We start from the raw sequence: 17578 nt of genomic DNA, 5'->3' as shown, positions 1-17578 counted from the left end.
ATTTAAAAACACCGTATTCGTGTTTCTCTAGACAATAATATTTTTCTTTCGTGAAATTGTATTGTTAACCTTTCAAACTGTTAAATATAAATATTTAAAAAGACACTCAAAAAAATTGATTGACATTATAAATACGTATATCGTTCTCGACGAATCAATTCACCGTGTAACAAGAATTGCGAAGATCCTGTTTTAATAAGATAGAAGGAAACGTTGGAGGGGGACGGGATAATCTAAGAAGTTTTCGCGGTTATAGCGGCGGAATTGGCTCGATCAGAATGCAATGGGGCGAAAGGGTATCGCACGCAGCGCCGGCCAAACTTCTAACTCCATCGTCTTCATCGCGTATCCTTATCGACTCCTCGTATCAAAGGGATTTATTCCAAAGTATCTTGACCTTGGCTCGTTGCTATCTCGTGGAAAGTATCGCACATGTATATATATATATATATATATACACGGGTTGATTCGCGTTTAGATTCATGGAATAGCGGCAATCTGGCGGACACGATCCTCCCTATATTTGATCCTGATCGAAAGAAGGCCGGGTTTCGAGCAGGTTTCCACAGCCGGGATTCCGGTTTACGGGATATCGAGGCTAACCAAGGGAATTGTTTTCGATAATAAACCTCTCGGGGACGCGTTTTTGCCCGCTGTTATTATCCCTGCGAAGTTCTGCGACCGACTGTTTGAGAAATAATAGCAATACCGTTACCGAGATTGGATCTCGCCTCGATTTACGAGTCGTGAGGTTGAACGAGATTTTAGGGTGAGAGAGGCTTTCGAGTTTAATCCCTTCGAGATTTCCAAGCGCATGCTTTTTGGAAAATTTAAATGATTCCCAATAATTTATTCGTATAGAAATTATTGGAAATTGTCGGATAGAGATAACGCGAGTTATAAGGAATAATGATATAATCGACGAGAATGATAATGTAAAAATTATGCGTAAGTAATTAACTATATTTACTCGCTGCGTTTTTTACATTTTTTTGTTTCTATTCTTTTTCTCTTCTAATGACGAATGTATTCAAGTATGAGAGAATAAAACAAACGTGTAAGTTATTCTTTCTATAACTTTACTCGCTCGAAAATGAATATATCAATCGATATTTTCGTACAATTTTTGCGCCTGTTTCTAGAATTATGTCCCTGAAAAAGTGTTCCACAAATGTACGAACAGTCTGCAACGTTCTAAAATAATTTAGGCTGGATCGATCGTCAAATATTCGCCAGATTGGACAAATAGCTGATTTTAAAGCTATTGAATCGCATTTGGTGTGTGCACCCGTTCGTTGAAATGATGGAACACCACAAATTAAACACTTTCGATCAGTCATGAATCGGATAAAATGATTTTCCACGAACCTATTCCACCTATCGGTCTACACACACGTTTCACAAATACTATTATCAGTTTAATATTTATATATGAACGATCCTACTGTGTCAAATCGCTCAGATATTCGCGATTCACCAGCCCGTAGATAATATTATTGTATAAACGTTTGTCATCGAAACAAGAGATTCCCAAAAAAAAAGAAAAAAAAAATATACAAAAATTTTATCGAAAAATTCATTCCTAGTAAACATATCAATTAAGTTAAAAGCGTTATCCTCTACGAGATGGATAATGCGCTTCTCAACGAGTACCGGTAAAGAAAGATTGATCGTTCTTGAAGATATATATATAGCAAGATTGCTGCAAAGAATTTCCACTTTGCCGTAAGAAAAGGAAAATTTCGAGAACTGAAACGGGCAATTTTTCACGTGGACGAGGCTGAGAAAGCGGAGGTCAAGCCGAACTATCTTCGTGAACATTTGGAAGTAGTGGCAGAAGTTTCGTTATATTTCTCTTGAGAAATTTTCCTTTTCCCATTTTCTCACGCTTTCTAAATTCTCTTTTGATTCTTATCGCAGGTAAAAATATATAAATGTCTCGGAAAATGAGAGACGATATACTTTCAATTTATGTACGTCCATGTACGTGTTCAAATATTTTCGTGCATCTTGAGAAATTTACCAAATCAAATTGGCCCGTAACGAAATGTTAAGAGTTGTATTTCTTCTTCGTCTCGAAGAAGACACGAGCGAATAAAAAGGAACGTTACAACGTTTGGATAAAATACAAAGAAACCAGCCAGTATCCTTCTTACGTAATAAAAATGACATAAGACGGTAATATCAAAGATTAAATCATGGTGCTCGCGAAAAAGGAAATAAACACTGTGAAAAGAAAATCGTATAAATATGCTAGCGATTTTCTGCGGTAAGGATAAGTTGGTAAAGAACTAAGGTCTCTTTTTATCTCGCTGTTTAATCAAACAGGTCAAGAGATAACACAGAAAAAGAATACCAAGATGAATCTACTATTCCTTTCTCCTACAAATTTAAAAGAAATGTCGTTTCAAATGTTTCTTTATATTTTTACAACAATAATCGTTTGTTATGCTTTCAAGAAATTATAATTAACGTGCACGTATCGACAGATAATTGCTTCGAATGATCATTGATTAATGCTTTATACGAAACACGAGATAGAATGTTTAATTTATCAAGAAAAAACAATAAAATAAATTTTCAAAATTAATAATTCTATTGAAAAAGTAAAAATTTTAAATTGATATCAATAATAATTGCAAATATCATAGCAAACTTTTTACTTTCAACATAATTCTAACACATATTTAAATTCTATTTAATAATTATCAATAAAAAATCAACTGTTTTCAGTTATTTCAATATTAACTTACAAATAACTTACAAATAAACTGATAATCTGTCATTGAATACACATATCTGATAGAACCAAAAAATATTCCAACAATATTCTAAAAATTCCATGTTATTTACATCCATCAATTCCCAGGTTAACGTTGCATCGTCGACCATTTACGAAGCTAATTTAAATACCGAGTCGGTGGTCCCTAGGAAAAACGTCATAATGCTCATCCACAATTTCGCGAGATAGTGGTTAAGACAACGTAGCTCTCGAAAACGTAGTAATCTTGTAGAAAGTTTTCAAGAAGTGGTTGATTTGAAATTATAATCAAGAGAAGGCTGTCCATAAACAACCCTAGCGGCTTCCAAATATATATCCCCGCGATTTTCCTTCCCTACTTCAAGATTTTCTCTACTCCTCTTCCTTCGTCGCATCCTGGGGTCAATTTCGGCAAGATGGAAATTTTCGCGGCGATTGTGGCATGGATCGCTCAACCTAGCGTTCTCCTCAATTTTTAACGGGGATTTATAAAGATAAACCGAAATATAAGATTGAACGCCGTTCAATAATTCCTGTTGGATATTATCGTTCTCCTTGCTCTCGTTTCCTTTCTCCGTTTTCCTCTTGAACTTCCATTGAAGTGCAACGTTACAAATGAGCATCGAGCGTGAATTTCGAATGAATGCAGGATATATTGTAAACAAATATCTAGAGTTATTTTCGAATTATTGTCGCGAAAGGATGGATCTTGTGGTCGTCTTTAAAAGAATTTATACTTAAAGAGATGAAAAGTAAATACGTTCTTTTGGAAGATTTCATAGAATTTTTGCGAATAATCGATATATTGCTTGTTGATATATTCTTCGAAGAAAACAAGATGAAATGTCATAAATTATACAAATGAATTAAAAAGTTGAAAAATTTCTTACTTCTCGATCTTATTATTATTATATATACTTCTCCCTTCTTTCGATATATAAACAAAAATTTATAAAATTCTGTAATGGACACATCGTTATTAATAAACACGAAAATTTATTCATTCGGAAGAAATAATTTTTTGATCGAGGAAGAATAATCACCGTCCCATTAATTTCATTTCTATCTTATCCCCAATCAATCAAAACTCAAATTTTTAACAAAAATTGTCTGACAAAATTTTTGGTTAATCTGTCGGACAAAATTTCTCGTTTCTCGCACTGATAAAAGAGAGAACGAACCGCAGACGAATAAACAGGCGGCAAACAAGAGGGAAATACGATCTCTGGAGAAATAGGAAGGAAAAGTTTCTTCTTGGTATCCCGGAGAGGGATCTCGCATAACCAGGATGCCGCTCTGGATTCGTTCAGTAATGAATTATTATTCCAGAAGCGCTGGTCCATCGAGACAATGCATTAAATTAAAGGAACCGGCGGGCTCGCGCCACGAAACGTATTCATCGGCCGTGGCGAAGATGAAATAACATTAATTAAGCCCGACATCGGAAATAGACGAGAGAACGCGATAATAGAAGCGTACAGACGGTTATCAAACGCGCAGCTTCTAGAAAATTTAATTGAATTCGGAAACAACCGCTTTTCGAACTGATCTGTTGTACATTTGAATCTATTGGAACGATTTGGAAACGAAAAAAATCTTAGGAAGATTAGTTGTAGTAAAAAGAATTGAAAGTATTGAGTTTCTGAACGTATTTTTCTTTGTGAACGAAAAAATTACTTTACAGAAAAATTACTTTATAGAAAATTGTAAAAGTTTTTAAGTTAGTTCAAATTTATTGTATTTATTTAATTCAGGTAAAAATTATTTGCACATAAAAAACGGTAGATACATTGATTAAAATGATCGATATTTCTTTTCTCCTTAGTTCAAATAGATTTTATACGGAATATTTAAAATATCAGTGAAATAGTGGAGTTTTTAAATAAATCATAAAATATATATTCAAAAAGTTCAAAATAAATCATATTCAACATTCCAAATCAAAATCCTATTAAAATAAACTATCCGATAATTAAAAAAAAAAAATTCTGCAATACTCTCCATTCACCCTTTTGCACAGAAGCTATCAACTTGGCCAAGGCTCTTATAAGAAACTTACTCTTGAAAATCCTTTTAACTTGAACTCGACCATGTCTCGCCGACCGTATTTCATACCAGGGCTCGATCTTTATAGACAAGGTGGCAATTTCCTTTACAATCTCCACTCACCGTGAGTGATTTATGAAAATGTAGCAAGAAAAAACATTATAGAAAATTCTTTCACATATCAAACTTCAAAAAAAAATCTTATTTCTTCTCTTCTCAAAGAAAATCCCTCCTCGACATGATACAAAATGAAATAGATTCCTAGAACTAAAGAAGAGAGAAATCAGATCGTTAATTGAAATTCATGGTTTATGGCAGTGAATGAAAGCTGAATTGGGTTCTTTGTTCAAAGATGATGGCGGAATTTCCGTTTCCGGATCGCAAATTCACGAGCACTGTTCCTCGTTGCGAATTCTAATTGGCAATAAACCACGATTGACCTGGACTAAGACATCGATGAAGAACAGATACAAGGAAGAATCACATTTTGTTTTCGTTGTAAAAACCGAGTCGTCGAATTTTAAAGTCACCTTTCGAATGCTAATTTTAAAATTTTGAAAGCGACATTAAATTCGTCGTATCTTTTCTGTAATATTGATTGTAAATATTGATTTGATAAAAAAGACTCTTTTATTGCTATTTTCTTTTCGATGATCAGAATTTCGAATAGATAGAATAGTTGGAAATAAATAGAAAATTAATTTTTTGGACGTAATGAAGCTTTGGAATGTAATCAAATTTTTTTAACATAGCGGTGATTATTAATTTCTGAGCGAATCAGGTCGTGCACGATGGACAAAGAAACTTCACGCGGAAAATTGTTAACAAATTTTATTCACGTGATATTATTTTATTTTATTTATTTTTTTTTTAAACTTCTTACAATGCCGACGTTTGTTCATTGCTTGTTATTAATTAGCGTTTTACAATGGGAACACCATAACGGATTTTCAAAGTTGGCAGATTTGTTTACGATTTACATGGTACGTTGATGTACATTGGTCGTTGCTGAACTATTGTTCGTTTGCTTCATAGATGTTATTGAAAAGGCCAGATGTGCATACATGATTTTCAATTGTATTTTTGCATTAAAATGTAATTATTATCAGAAACAAAACGATAATAATTAATGAAATTCATTAACTGGATAATTAATTCGCGGAATCATTGTCCATCGCAGCAAATTTGAATTAAAACGAATTTATTCTAACCAAAAAAAGGATCAAAACTATTTTAGATTTTTAAAATCTTCTTTGATACGAATATAAATTTGTTTTATTTTTAACAATTTAACAATAAATTAATTTGCATTATTGTATTTCACGCTCGAAACGTTCCTTTTCCTTTTCTCCATTTTCTCAAAGGACAAAAATTAAAAATTAATTCAGTAGAAACATTTCTAAGAAGTTTATTTATCCAAGTTTACAAAGGAAACTGGAGACAGAATCCAGAGCACGAAGCTAAAAGTCCACAATAGTGAAGTGACCATGTACAACGTCTATGCTTGGCATTGTAAAGGCGAATGAACTTCTCAAATGTTGGACGTGAATGAAGGTCTTGTCGAATTGCTGCAAATGACAAGTGTTTAGGAAAGTACGGAAGGAATCGAGTTGGATTCTATTTCAGATGAGACACGGCTTTGAATTGATTGTACGGATAAAGTCCACGTAGAATTTCTGGCGTAAAGATTTGATTGACAGATTTAAGAACGGAACAGAATCCAATAACAAAATTAATTTGCAGTTAATGTTAATCATATTGAAATAAAAGAAATATAAGAATACAAAATTTTGAGATGAGAATCATGAGATGAAATAAATTATATAATAATCTTAATCTTAATTTATCTCAATTATCTAAGTCGTTTATCAAGAGATATTTAATTCTAAAAGAGATTGTTTGTTATTCAACCAAGATATTCCTCTTTTATATCATCTTGAAACTTTCCATTTTATTCTATCTATTCGCTTCCTCGAACCCCATGGAGACAATGATTTACACCAGAATAACGTAATTACACACAACGGGAGTGTGATCATCGAGGGTCGCCAGAATGCAATCCATTTTCCAACCGAAAGATCGTCTCGATACACCGATGAGAATTTATTTCCACTCTTACCATGGAGATAAAACGAATATTTAAGCGAAAATTAATTTCTTGCTTCCAATTAATTCATATTTTTATCTTACAATTAATATTTTTAATGATCATTTCAACCTCCTATATAATTATATCTTTTTCATCTATAAAAATGATTATTTAGAAACTATTACTTTACCTCCAGTTCGCTTATACTCATTAACCAATGTCACTCAAAAGCCATGGAGTTTCATCTCAACTCTCTAGATCTTATAAATATTCATACACAAATAATCCCCTTTATTTCCATTTGTTCCAATTATTCTCTTTATTCCAACAAAATTTAAATCCCTGCAATAATACATGCATTTAAATTCACCTATCGATTTCTTCATTTCCACAAAAACTTGCGTACCTTCCAAGATCCCAAAGAAACAAACTTAAGCCTTGAGCCTTCTCCTCGACCTTTCCCTCCCTTTGTCTTAGACGATGCTCAGCACGATCGTAGTGTATCCGATCCGCGCGAATCCATTCTTCCGGAAAATTATCCCGCCGAAAGGGATTCGGTTTTTGGCACGAAACGGCCACACGAGGACGGTCGAAATCGGTGAGCGATAACAGCACGATGACGTCACGCTCTCGATAACTCAGAAATTTCCGGCTGCCCCGTGGAACCGGAACCCAGCGGACCGGAAGAACGCGGAGCTTTCCGCGTTTAATGGGGGGTTAGAGTTAATCAAGCGTTCGCCTCTCTGTCCTAAATGATACAGGGGAAAAAAAACTGCTGACGAAGGAGAGAGATACGAGATGGGCCGATAGTTTGCAAATACGTGACTAAGTGGTGGGCGATTAATTCGTGCGATGTTTTTACGCTGCTGGTCAGATTTATTGGAATGTTGGGAATATTAAATTTTGGAACTCGAAGCTGTTGAATTAGAATTATATGCACCAAGTTCGTGATTATAATTTTATGTTATACGCAAGTGATATATTTTGATATTCAAATTGTTATATAAATGTAAGAATGTTTGGTTAATTTGAAATATTAATTATTATTTAAAGATAATTCTCGAGTTTTATAGATATTCTATATATAAATCTATATTATAAATTTTTCAATTTAACGTAAGTAAAATTAAATGAAAATAAAGAAAACATTGCATAGAATTATGTAGTACATGGTAACTTTTTTATCAGAATGAAAAATATGAATTTTATTAAATTTTTGTTAGAGAGAATTCGTTATTTTAATGCAATGTATTTTTATTGTACATTTGCACTGTTTTGATTCCTTTTAAATTCTGTTACTACATTCAGTGGCAACAAATCATAATTCCTTTAATGGAGTTTCATTTCTACTATTTATAGAACCATATAAAAACATAAAACTTTTCAAAAATATATTTCACTTAGTTATAGTAATATAGAAATTTACAGTTATCATTTCGAGTTATACAAATCTATCTGTATACTAAGTGAAAACAATAACAACTTGAATATCCTTACTAAAACATAATAAAAATATTCGTTCTTTTTTCTTCGAAGCTTTTCATAAAAACATTTTACTTTAAAATAAATATTTAAACGAAATAATTTTTAATGCTTCCACAAGATTCTACTTAATACTCTTCTCATACTTAACGTACGGTAAAAGAAAAAAAAAAACAAAATCGTCTCTGCAGAAAGTCAATACTTTACGATCTCTCTCACAGCACTCTTTTTCTTTTTATTTACTTAAGAAACGAATGGCTGTCCAAATCGGAAACATTATTCCAGAATCAGAATTTTACGATGTTGTTTACATAATGTTGCAATCTTTATCGTTTTTCTCCTTTTTTTGGCAAAACTGAATTGTCCACGTAGACCGATATCAAAAAGCTTTCTCGTGATTGAACATTTTCTTTCTTTCCTATATCTCGTAACAAATCACCGCTCATTAAGAACGATTTGTCTTACTTTTCTTGTAATAGATCGGGAGTATCTAATAAAAGCTGGATGTTCCTTCCCTGATACGGTATCATGGAAACTCGTTCGTCATGATTTGGCTGTTTTACATGGGTGTCTCTGGTGAGACAGCGAATTCTGGTGAGGATCGATAAAATGGAAATTCAATAGATCATTGAATGAAGAATGGATTTCATTTTCGTATTGAAAAGAATTTGATTTATATTGAAAAACTTTATCTATATTACATTAATAAATCTTTAAATAATTAAAATCTTTTCTAAAATATTTATTTATCAAGTATTACTGTATTTTTATTATATTGTAATATTTATTTTAAAATATTGAAATATTTAATTTAATTCGAAACACATATTAAATATTGTCGAAGAAAATTTTGACAATTTAGATGTGAGAAGCTTCGAATTTATCTATTATTTCAAAGCGTAACTTTGATATTTTGATCGAACGAAAGCTATTATAGTCAGTTTATGCTGACTGCATGCTAATGTTCCCCGGATGAAGGCAATGAATGTCCCGACAGATGGATGAAAGAAAGATAGCGCGTTTTTCCGTTAATCCGAAAAGCAATATCGAATTGCGATGGCCGTTCTATTGGTGATGAAAACGTCACGAATAAATGAACCTTTCTGTATGCTGAAACGACATAGTATCGCACAAATCATTGAATACCGATAGCAACGAATGATATTTCTACTTTTCGATTAATTTCGTTGCAGACAATCAATCTTTTCGTTTGTTTGTTTGTCGATAGCGATCCTACTGGATCCTAAATATCTCGCATGGATATGTGAATTATTAATTCGAATCTGAAAAACGATAATTAATATTCTCTCAGAAAAGAATATTTTTACAAATAAAATAGTAAAAAAATTATCCAAAATAATTAAAGAATTAAACAATTTAATTCTGTTAAAAATTATCTATTTACTCAAACTTCAAATAGATAATATGTCAAATTTAATTTTTTCCCTTACAAATTTCAAATTTATCTATATATCTCATCAAACTCATTACCATAAAACTCATTGATTCCCCTATAAATACTTACATCTTTATCAATATATATAAAAAACATACTTAATTTCCAGTGAATAAAAACCGACCCATGGAATCTATCTCTCCATACATAAAACTCACAAAGATATGATGTAGCATGCTCGCAGTAATAACTCGAAAAATTAATGTTTCCTCGACAGGATACCGGAAGCATTTTTTCCCCGACCGTTCTTTCATCCCCGTTGATTATTCTGCAGGGACAGAAGGCGACGCGACGCGGCAGGGCGTTGTCCCACGAACGATTTCCATGGCACCGTTATACGTATGTACAATCGTGCACCGTTGACTAGATTACGTCCCAGGAACGTTCAGGCAACCGGGGCTCGAGGAGTACGGTGCTGTTTGAATAGACCTCTTCACGATAACTCCCGTTGCAACGCGCGGTTCTGCGAAATTGTTAGCGACAGCGTGCTGAGTGAAAGAGAAAAGCGGATTCTGTGGTGAACGCAGGATCATTTGACTCCTCATGTCTCGATTCGATGTAAGGGAGGTCCGTAGATAGCTTTGAACAACGAGTAACGAATGGATTATTTCGCTTTTGAGCTTGATTTAAGAGAATGGATTTTTTAATATAAAAAAAATTGAAATTCATTAAAGATTTTTATTTATCGAATTGCATCCTCGCATTAATAAGAACGTTCCTGGTAATGTCTAGTTCGAAATGAATTAATCCATGAAATATCTTTTATAAGAATTTTATTCGAACTGTAGACTTGTAATCATATGGAAATTCGGGAAACGACTATTCCGCATTTTTCAGTGATTTTTCAGTGATTTTTTTTCTTTGATATTCAAGCCAGTGATTCGTACCATAGAATGCTAATTAAAAAAGTAATTCTAAAATCCCGCGGAAAATTAACATTACGAAATTGCATCGTTTAGGAAAGCAGCGCCACTGCAGGCAAGAACATAAAGTATAGCCATAATTAATTTTCTTCAGTGGTTCTGTAAAACTTTCTAAAGTCTTTCACGTATATTTGTTCTAAAAAAACAAGATCTATCTTTAGTTTGTTCGAAGATTTACCTTTTAATATTACATTATTTAAGAGACTATTGTATTATGTGAATAGTGATTTAAATTTTATTTTAAGTGGCATTCTGTCAAGTTCAGTGACACTGAGGTTAGAAAAATGTACGAGAATGATGTTCGTAATGTGACAGATATAAATTTTGTATCATTTGAAATGAATACATCAAGAAATTGTTATTAATATTTTAAAAATAATAAGAATATATAATACTATTATATATTTTTTAAATAAGAAATTCTTTCTGAATCCATATATCTTTGTTTGCGAAAAATAAGAAGAAAGAAAAAAAAGGACAGTTAAGATTAGAAGAAAGAAGTACGAGTAAACATTTGGCGATAATGGTAAGATAATAAGCAATAAAATATATAGTAGAGATCTATTAGAGTCTGATCGCTAAATATAATCGAAGTATAAATAGATCGAACCGTCTATAACGGACGATTGATATCCATTTTGTCTATGCGCAGAACATATGCGCTTTTCACACACAGTATGTATGTTACGCGTCTAATGTTTAGTACATTGCGGATCATATAATCCGGATGATTTTGAAAACATTTCGTGTCCTTTTGTGTCTCACTTTTTCAAAACATCGAATAAATACGTTATTCTTATGGTTTACACATGTACATACTTTATAAACAATTTGAAAGTGACCGATAGCGCAAGTATATAACTAGCATGCGTGATATTTTTCGGCATATAGTGAGGTTATATGGTTATGGACAAAAGTACTGTAAAATGTAAGTATTTTGTATTACTATTTTAACTTACTAATTTAATTTTAATATAATAAATTTTAATGTGATATTAAATAGAATGCTTACAAAATTTAAATTTTTATTTTATATTTTAAATATTTTAATTAATATTTCATAATTTTTTAACTTTATTTTTATATCATCAAATTGTTTTCATATTTTTATTATTCATAAATATTCAATATTTGAATTTTAATTAATTCAAATCAATTCAAATTTTTAAATTCTAATATATTTCAAAGTTATTTTTATATTTAAAATTTTAAAAATTTACATTTTTAAATTCAAATAAAAAATTGCTCCTTGTTAATTATATAATGTAAATTATATATGAATTCTCAAGTATAATAGTATATTTTATTTTTTTTCTTCACGTTCATGTGCAAATATTCATAATTCAATCATTTTTTCTTTTTATATTTTTTCTTAAAAATTGCTCTCTCTGTTTTCATAGATCAATCTCAAAGACGATGGATTGTATTTATCTGCGCAAAATTTTCTGTGGAGAAGACGTTTCGTGCTCTCTTTCTGCTCTCGTGCAACGTGATTTACAGCAAGTTTTCAAGAGCTCGTGAACAATGGAGATATCTACGATAATAAATGCAGCATCGGTAAGTTTATAAAAATTTTACGAAAGTTATCAATTCGTTTATAAACTTAGTCGGCTTAATTTTAATCAAATGCTAATAAAAAATATTCGACTGTTGGCAAATAAATCGTGTACATATAGAAAGAGAGAAAGGAATTTTTCATTGAAACGAAATGAGAAAATAATATGGAAGAGAAAATGCTTTCGCAGTCTAAATGTTTGGGATGAATAAAAAATTATTCAACGGTAGAAAGTATATTTCCATACATTTATAATAAAGTTTCAATGTTGCGAGAAAGAGCGTAATAATTTGCTCTTTCTAGTTTGCGCGCACTGAATATATCTATACATAAATATTACATAAACGTAAAAAAAAAAAAAAAGAAAATGAATTTCAAATTAAAAAAACAAATCGTTAAATAAAAATGTTTTATTTCTAATTCATTTTGCTTACTAAAAAAAGTAGCATTGAAGCGGAAATTTAAATTTTAATATTATCAAATTTGTTAACAGAATTTTTTCCAAAAATTCTCGATGAGATTTACACAATGTACATATATACATCATGTTTGAAGTTTGAGTTTATTAATTTACTTTGCGATAATTTACTTTACTTACTTTATAACATTTTATACAATATTCTTTTCTCTCTTCAACTATGTGTAATAATATCGGTACATATCCAAAAATAAATTCTTTCTCATGAAATTCACAAATTAATAATTGTAACATGATTTTTCCTGTTATTTCAATTTAATTTTTTCAAATTATATTTAAAAATTAAATCTTTTAATTTTTAAGCAAAATTTTCAGAAAATTTTAAAATTTTTTTATTTATATTTTATATATATATATATATATTTATATATTTGAAACTTAATACGTATATTTTTTACGTATATTTACGTAAATTTTTTATATATTTTAGTAATTTTAGTATATTAATTTTGATTCGAGATTCTTCATCGAATATTAAAAATATATTCTCTCTGTTCTCTGTTCTTCATCACGAATGCATTTGATATGTACATTTAATTATTATTCACGTAAATATTGTTACCGTCTATTCTACAATTCAAATTAAAATTTGAATTTGTGCATATATTTTAAAAAATGTAGTTCTTCTCGCGCTTTTAAAATATGTACGATTCATAAACGAATCGAAAAATACGAAATATTTATAATTATTAAATGACATAAAATTGTATACAAATTTACAACCGGAGAAATCATCGACAATTTATTCAAACATTGCGTCTTTCGCACGACAATACATCTTATAAAATTAAAGCATTAATTTTTAAAAATGAATGGAATACCAAAAGAAAAAAGATGCGATACGAAAAGAAATCGATATATCCGATTCATCAACCATCAATCCTAACATTATTTTAAAGTTTAATTATACACCGCTCTTGATCATCTCTATCTCGACAATATCCGAGATAACAAATTTTTCAAATATAATTTCAACAATTTAATGTACACCAAAAAATGGATGAAAAATATCGCGAAAATTTCCACGATTTCCTCGCGATTCCGTTAATACACTATACACGAAACGATATTATTCCGATCCGCGTGTTCGAGCGGATCGGCACACCGTGATTACGTTTTCCGCGGTCGCCATACGAAATTTTAACGATCGGCTACGCTAACGACGAAAAATATGTTATCGAGCTCCCCCGGTCGGTGTTTTAATTTCGCCGTTAATTCCCATCGCTTCGATCCGCGAGCAATTAACTGCAACGCAGCAGTGGTCCCCGCAGTTTCTGTCTGCGGTGCAGAGAGCATCTGCGGCCGAGGGGGGAGGTTATCGCGGATCCTCTGATGCCTCCAACAATGACTCCGCCTCCGACAGAGGCCGCGACAACGAGAACTCGGCCGACATAAATTCGGGTTGACCGCAACGCAAGTGTCGCCATTATCGCGCCACTTGCCACTAACCGGGATTAATATTCCGGCCGGGCTAATAACCAAAGACATTCGTGTGCATTCGTCGCGCGGGCCGGAAACTGCCAACTCTGGAATTTGAACGCGGGATGCGTGCAAATTAAGCGCTTAAATTAGAAGAGTGTAGCGATTTTTTAAAATGATCGAGAGGAATTGTAATATTTTGAATTTCGATGATGTTATACGTTTGATTCGTGAATGGTTGATGGACGTCGCGAAATTTGTATCGAAGAATGATTCAATTTGATGAATATAATTGGATGATATGACATTTATGTAATATTCTGATTATCGAGAGTATGAATGTTTATTAATTACGTGATTTAACTCGAAATATGTTTTCTTATTTAATATTTGTAGCTAATCCAGTTTTGCTAATAAAAGGTAAGATATTTATTTCTTTTAACACGATTATTCTTTTATTTTTTTTTTCTATCAATCTTTTTCCCCGTTTAAATCTTTCCTTTATGATAAATGTGTCGATGTACCGACAAACAATTGCAATATATTTTAAACGTTTATTTGACAAGATGAACTGCATATGTTCGTGCTTAACTTTATATATTTTCATAAATGATAAAATAATGAAAGAGAAGAGTATTTTAAATATTCACCAATCTTAATATTTTAATGCTTCCCGTGTTTATTTTCGAATTTTTAAATTACTTATAACATATAAACATATAAACATCAACAGTCCGTTGGTATACAAAAACTCGTTATCGTTCGCAAAAACACGTTCATCGAATAAATTTAAACGTTGCGCCAAGATCTTTAGAAAGCATAGAGACTCATAATGAGTGCTGTTCCTTTGCTTTCGGTGAGAGGCGGCAAATCTTGTTGACTAAGACCATCCATGTTTCATCGTGTTTCTGAGACAAGCATAGTAAAGTTGAGTCATTAAACTTGACCCGATATTTCGCAGCCGAGGTTGCGCTTTCAGCTTCACTTATGCCACATAACATTATAATGCACCATGTACATGCTTGTTTATATTCCGTATTATACGCACGAATAACGTTGACGATGCGTGGCATTAATACTAGGTCGCGTGAAATATTTTACGCTTGGCGTGCATGAAAGATGCTGGGTTGAGTATGCCTCGAACATCTGGTAAAGCGTGTGATTAATGATTTTGTAACGAAGTCAAGCGAAGTTTCGTAGAACCTAAACGTTCGTTATTTTGGATGTTCAGCTCATGGATTATTTAAGATTATTGTAATACTCGCGGTCTTGGTGTGTAGCGTGGTTTCCGGGGCCAAGAAATTCGAGGAATAGAAATTAAACGTGAAACGTAGATCTCTGATACACTTTGAGAGGATGTATTTAGAATTTATGGATTAGGAAAAATGTAGTAGAATTCGTTAACAAATATAAGATATAGCAAACGAATTAATAGATTAAATTAAAATAAATAAAAAGTCTAAAATATTTGAAGTTGAACGATAGATAAGTAAATTTGGTTCAAGAAAGCGATTAAATAGATCTTCGCGTTCAAATGATTAATCGATCAAAGGTGGTGAACACGGACAACTTAAGATCAAAGATGGACTACGGGAGAATAGAACAGCTTTGATTCAAAGGGATTGGAACAGATAATACGTGACACGAGCGAACACAAGTACAATTAACCCTAAATCAAACAGTATGTAGACATTACACCGAAGGAACACAAATAATGTGGGTGGTTAAGGAGGGCAAGTAGGATACTCAACCAACATCTCGAAATATTTGAAGGAATCGACCGGATCCTTAGATCTTGAGATGATGTATGCACCGTTCCAGGATTCAGGTCATCCACACGCGAATCCCTTGGTTCGGGAATGATCTAAATTGACTTCGTTGGCACTGCAGCTCGTCTGTATTAAATCCTTCGGGTTTAGAATGATGTATCGTGTACAAGGTCGTTTGTACCTATTACGCGAAGTCCGCAAGATTATCCAGGATATCGAGTTTTTTAAATTGATGGTGAATTGTTTCTCTCGTATCCAGATATATTGAATCGGACGTAGAGTCGTTTATTTGAACAGTGATAGTGATAAAAAAAATTTTTTTACAACGATCAAAAATTATCATACAAAATCAATATATTTTATTAAATCGTTTCTTTAGTTATTGATATATTATTTCTTGTATACGTTATTAGATAATTCTTTAGAAGAATAAAAAAAGATACAAGTCACAAATTTTATTTATCTTGTTCAAAATTGAAATTCTATTCTTGTTGTAGAGATTGGCTTTTCAAAAATATATATTATAAATTAATTTGACACGTCATATTAAAAAAAAAATAATAAAATATAGAGATTAATATTGTGTTTCCTCCGGGAAAACTGATAAACTAAATCGTAGTTGCGTGTTTGCATGTCACCGCACAATGACAATGCATCGTCGAGTCAAACGATCGAAATGTGTCCAAACTCTCGTGCTATTAATTTCTCATCGAAGTAAATGAAATATGCGTTGCATTCGACAGAACGTAATTTACGGACTGGAATTAATGCGCCTCGCGAAAGCTAAGGGTCCCAGACCTTTGTTATTTAATCGCGCTACACCATTTCCACGCTAATAGATTTCACCTTCGACGTTTCATTTCGGATCAGATATACATTTGCATTCACACGGGTGCCCCACTGTGTATAACTCGCGACGTTCATTTTCTTTTCCGCGAGAATACACCTCGGAATACACATTCGATTATGCACAACACGCTCGATCGATATTGTTCCATTACACCAATAATTACGTTCGATCGTTGTTTCGTTTGTCTGTGTAGTATAGAGTTGTTGTGAGTATCGTACAAAATGCGCCATGAATTTTTAATTTGATATTACGTTGCGATACTTCATCGTTGTCGTAAAAACTGAAAATTGACGGTAAAATGAATTTTGATGAGTGGAAATTGGAAAAGAGGGCGAAGTTCTAGGGTGAATATAATTTAATCAGAATGTTTTTCGAAATGTGGCTACACGTGACAGAGAAGGAAAATTTCGTTACGTGTAGAGTAAACTTTTGTAATTGCTTGGAGACTAGTCAAGAAACATTTTTATCGTAGAACGATAATGTGCGTGTTGAGCATAGTTGATTCTTATTATTCGAACTTACGGGTTTATAAAAATTCGTTAAATGAAAAAATTTTATTTAAAATTATTCGTTTTTTCCTTATATAAACAAATTTTTATTATTGTTTTTGTTCTTTTTTTCCAAACAATATGCCATATAGATGTAAATAAACATGGTTATAGATTTCGAGAAAATTTCATTTGTCCGATATTACTTTTATCGATTATTTACAGGATCGTGTAATAATTCATCGGAAAATTTTATCGGGTA

The 17578-nt window shown here is 32.0% G+C and overlaps 1 protein-coding gene and 1 long non-coding RNA gene across 24 annotated transcripts in view; one reads left to right on the top strand and one right to left on the bottom strand.

Annotated features, from left to right (window-relative positions):
* Positions 1–17578, bottom strand: part of LOC107993727 (neurobeachin) — a 429179-nt gene that overhangs the window by 120806 nt on the left and 290795 nt on the right. The gene's annotated exons all lie outside the window — the stretch shown is intronic.
* Positions 11416–17578, top strand: part of LOC114576978 (uncharacterized) — a 116487-nt gene continuing 110324 nt past the window's right edge. The window contains exons 1-2 of the long non-coding RNA XR_009830185.1: positions 11416–11685; positions 12158–12314. This is a non-coding gene — a long non-coding RNA (uncharacterized LOC114576978). The remainder of the gene's footprint in view (positions 11686–12157; positions 12315–17578) is intronic.

The sequence above is a fragment of the Apis cerana genome, linkage group LG6 (genome assembly GCF_029169275.1).
Source record: "Apis cerana isolate GH-2021 linkage group LG6, AcerK_1.0, whole genome shotgun sequence".
NCBI classification, from domain to species: domain Eukaryota; kingdom Metazoa; phylum Arthropoda; class Insecta; order Hymenoptera; family Apidae; genus Apis; species Apis cerana.
This window is presented reverse-complemented; position numbering and strand designations above follow the sequence as displayed.